Genomic DNA, 5355 nt, shown 5'->3' with positions numbered 1-5355 from the left:
TTACCTATAGGTAGGGACAGAGTAAAATAAATATGAGATGGTGGGAGCTACTCTTTAACTTCAGAAGCTTACAGGGCTGCCATCAGAAATTTCGGGGCCCCTTACACAACTCAAGGCCTGGGCCCCCCCAAACCCCCGTGGCCTGCCCTCAATTTTATTTCATCTTCTAGATATATATTTCTAATTAGATTAGAGCATTCATGGAGGGGGTGTGCCGGCCGCGGCTTCCTGCGGGGTACAGACATCAGCTTCCGGCAAACTGCCGGGGCCCCATGCAGGAGATCACAAGGGGCCCAATGCTCACACCCCCCGCGATCTATAACTTATCCCCTATCCTTGGATAGAGGATAAGTAATTTTTCACCAGACTACTCCTTTAACGGCTCCCCCTCTCCCCCCCCCCCCCCCCTTCCAAGGCCCGGGCATTTTAGTATAAGCAGCAAATTTTTTTGGTGGGGGTCTGACTGCTGAGACCCCCCACCGATCACCTTGGTTGAAGTGGTTCTCCAGCTGTTGGAAAGCTAAAACTCCCATCATGTCTGGAGAGCCTCTGGCAATGGGAGTTGTAGTTTTGTAACAGCTGGAGAGACACAGATTGGACACAGTTTTACCCATCATCACTGCAGAACTTACAAGTGACTACAGCTCTGATGGGACAGTCAGGAGAACACACAATGATATCAGTGACCTGAGTGACGTCTTCTGACTTGAGTGATATCCTCTCTGTTATCTTTTCTTCTTCATCTCGTCCAGAGACCAGGTCTTCCTCCAGCTCCATCTTCTCTGCAGAGTCTGACATCCAGACATCATTAGCTCCTCACTGTCAGCAGATCCTCATCCTCTGCATGAAGACAGTAATCATTATAACCTTGCCAGAAAGTGTACCCTAAATAAAATACTGCCCCACACTGTACCCTAAATATAATACTGCCAAACACTGTACCCACTAAATATAATCCTGCCACACACTGTACCCTAAATATAATCCTGCCACACACTGTACCCTAAATAAAATACTGCCCCACACTGTACCCTGAATATAATACTGCCATACACTGTACCCACTAAATATAATCCTGCCACACACTGTACCCTGAATATAATCCTGCCACACACTGTACCCTGAATATAATACTGCCACACACTGTTCCCACTAAATATAATCCTGCCACACACTGTACCCTGAATATAATACTGCTATACACTGTATCCACTAAATATAATACTGCTATACACTGTACCTCTCCTCATCACTACTATAACCCCCCGCACCACTCCTCATCACTACTATAACCCCCCGCATCTCTCCTCATCACTACTATACTCCCCCCCGCACCTCTCCTCATCACTACTATAACCCCCCCCACCTCTCCTCATCACTACTATACTCCCCCCCCCCCCGCACCTCTCCTCATCACTACTATAACCCCCGCATCTTTCCTCATCACTACTATAACCCCCCCGCACCTCTCCTCATCACTACTATAACCCCCCCGCACCTCTCCTCATCACTACTATAACCCCCCGCACCTCTCCTCATCACTACTATAACCCCCGTACCTCTCATCACTATTATAACCCCCCCGCACCTCTTATCACTACAACCCCCCGCACCTCTCCTTATCACTACTATAACACCCCCGCACCTCTCCTTATCACTACTATAACCCACCAGCACCTCTCCTCATCACTACTATAACCCCCCCCGCATCTCTCCTCATCACTACTATAACACCCCCCGCACCTCTCCTGATCACTACTATAACCCCCCCCCCCCGCACCTCTCCTGTTCACTACTATAATCCCCCCCGCACCTCTCCTGATCACTACTATAATCCCCCCCGCACCTCTCCTGACCACTACTATAACCCCCCCCGCACCTCTCCTGATCACTACTATAATCCCCCCCGCACCTCTCCTGATCACTACTATAATCCCCCCGCACCTCTCCTGATCACTACTATAACCCCCCCGCACCTCTCCTCATCACTACTATAACCCCCCTGCACCTCTCCTCATCACTACTATAACCCCCCCGCACCTCTCCTCATCACTACTATAACCCCCCCGCACCTCTCCTCATCACTACTATAACCCCCCCGCACCTCTCCTCATCACTACTATAACCCCCCCCGCACCTCTCCTCATCACTACTACAAGCCCCCGCACCTCTCCTCATCACTACTATAACCCCCCGCACCTCTCCTCATCACTACTATAACCCCCCCGCACCTCTCCTCATCACTACTATAACCCCCGCACCTCTCCTCATCACTACCATAAGCCCCCCGCACCTCTCCTCATCACTACTATAACCCCCCCGCACCTCTCATCACTACAACCCCCCGCACCTCTCATCATCACTACTCTAACCCCCCCACACCTCTCCTCATCACTACTATAACCCCCCGCACCTCTCATCACTACTATAACCCCCCGCACCTCTCCTCATTACTACTATGACCCCCCCGCACCTCTCCTCATCACTACTATAACCCCCCGCATCTCTCTTCATCACTACTATAACCCCCCGCATCTCTCCTCATCACTACTATAACCCCCCCACACACCTCTCCTCATCACTACTATAACCCCCCCGCACCTCTCATCACTACTATAACCCCCCGCACCTCTCCTCATTACTACTATGACCCCCCGCACCTCTCCTCATCACTACTATAACCCCCCGCATCTCTCTTCATCACTACTATAACCCCCCGCATCTCTCCTCATCACTACTATAACCCCCCCACACACCTCTCCTCATCACTACTATAACCCCCCCGCACCTCTCCTCATCACTACTATAACACCCCCCCCCGCACCTCTCCTCATCACTACCATAACCCCCCCTGCATCTCTCCTCATCACTACTATAACCCCCTGCATCTCTCACCACCCCCATAACACCCCCCTGCACCTCTCATCACCCCCATCACCCCCCCCCCTCTCATCACCCCCATAACCCCCACCTGCACCTCTCATCACCCCCATAACCCCCCCTGCATCTCTCATCACCCCCATAACCCCCCTCTCATCACCCCCATAACCCCCCCTGCATCTCTCATCACCCCCCCTCTCATCACCCCCATAACCCCCCTGCATCTCTCATCACCCCATAACACCCCCTGCACCTCTCATTACCCCCATAACCCCCCCTCTCATCACCCCCATAACCCCCCATGCACCTCATCACCCCATAACAGCCCCTGCACCTCTCATTACCCCCATAACCCCCCATCTCATCACCCCCATAACCCCCTCCCTCTCATCACCCCCATAACCTCTCCATGCACCTCATCACCCCCATAACCTCCCCATGCCCCTCTCATCACCCCTATAACACCCCAAGCACCTCTTCCCCTGCACCTCTCATCACCATTGTAGTCTGCAAACAACGGGCCCCCCGGACTATGAGGCCCGGTCATAGTTCTGACAGGCACCCAGCCAGGAGTCAGTGATTGACAGTCGCAGTCACTGACTGACAAGCCGGAAAAAAAAAAAAAAAGGTACAGGGACATCTGGGCTCCCTGAAGCTCCGGGCCCCATACAAGTGTATGGGTTGTACCCCCCTGATGGCGGCCCTGGAAGCTCATAAGAACTGAAAGGATTAAGATTTTTTAATAGAAGTAATTTACAAATCTGTTTAACTTTCTGGAGCCAGTTAATATATATATATAAAAAAAATGTTTCCTGGATAACCCCTTTAACCCCTTAAGGACAATGGACGTACTCCTACGCCCCCGTTTCCTAGTCCTTAAGGACCGAGGACGTAGGAGTACGTCCTGTCCATTCCCCGCCCCCCGCAGCCAGCTGGAGCGGAGCCCGATACCTGCTGATATCGATCATCAGGCATCGCGGCATATCGCCCAGGGGGTCTTGATGACTCTGACGGCCCCGAACAGCCATAGCCAGAAGGGGTGAGGTGGCACTGGTGCCACCTCACGATCGCCCTGATTCGTCGGCCGGTTTACTGGCCGACCAATCAGGGCACCTGCTGCGGGTGTCACTCCCGCGACCCGCTCCGCCCCTCTTCCGGAGGACGTGAGGGAAGAAGACCCCGGGAGCTGGGGACCCCGATCCCCGGCATCCCTGTTGGGATCGGGGCCCCAGGAGCGGCGGCAGTGGCGGCGGCGAGGGACTGACCTGCAGCGTGGATCAGCAGTTGGACGTGAGTGACAGCCTCCTGCTGTTGGTTAGCAACAGCTCCCAGCATGCAAAAAGGGCATGCTGGGAGCTGTAGTTATGCAACAGCAGGAGGCAGACCACCACAACTCCCAGCATTCCCTTATAGGCATGCTGGGACTTATAGTTTTGCAACAGCTGGAGGCACATTTTTTTCTATGGAAAAGTGTACCTTCAGCTGTTGTATAACTACAACTCCCAGCTTGCACAATCAGCTAAAGTGCATGCTGGGAGTTGTAGTGGTGCATCTGCTGGTTGCATAACTACAACTTCCAGCATGCTTGTTGGCTGTCGGTGACTGCTGAGAGTTGTAGTTTTGCAACAGCTGAAGGCACACTGGTTGTGAAACACTGAATTAAGTAGCAAACCAGTGTGCCTCCAGCTGTTGCATAACTACAATCCCCAGCCAAAGTAGTATGCCTCCAGCTGTTGCATAACTACAAGTCCCAGCATGCCCTTATGCTGTCCGTACATGCTGGGGGTTGTAGCTTTTGCAACAGCTGAAGGCACACTGGTTGCAAAACACTGAGTTTGTTACCAAACTCGGTGTTTCACATCCAGTGTGCCTCCAGCTGTTGCAAAACTACAACTCCGAGCATGCCCTGATAGACCGTACATGCTGGGAGCTGTAGTTTCGCAACCGCTGGATGTTTCTCCCCCCCCCCCCCCCCCCCCAATGTGAATGTACAGGCTACACTTACATGGGCGGAGGTTTACAGTAAGTATCCGGCTGCAAGTTTGAGCTGCGGCAAATTTTCTGCCGCAGCTCAAACTGCCAGCGAGAAACTACTGTGAACCCCCTCCCGTGCAACTGTACCCTAAAAACACTACACTACACTAACACAAAATAAAATAAAAAGTAAAAACACTACATATACACATACCCCTACACAGCCCCCCTCCCCAATAAAAATGACAAACGTCTGGTACGCCACTGTTTCCAAAACGGAGCCTCCAGCTGTTGCAAAACAACTACTCCCAGTATTGCAAGATAGCCACTGACTGTCCAGGCATGCTGGGAGTATTACGACAACTGGAGGCACCCTGTTTGGGAATCACTGGTGTAGAATACCCCTATGTCCCTAATTTAGGCCTCAAATGCGCATGGCGCTCTTTCGCTTTGGAGCCCTGTCGTATTTCAAGGCAACAGTTTAGGGTCACATATGGGGTA

Source organism: Hyla sarda, chromosome 5 (assembly GCF_029499605.1).
Source record: "Hyla sarda isolate aHylSar1 chromosome 5, aHylSar1.hap1, whole genome shotgun sequence".
NCBI lineage: Eukaryota > Metazoa > Chordata > Amphibia > Anura > Hylidae > Hyla > Hyla sarda.
This window is presented reverse-complemented; position numbering follows the sequence as displayed.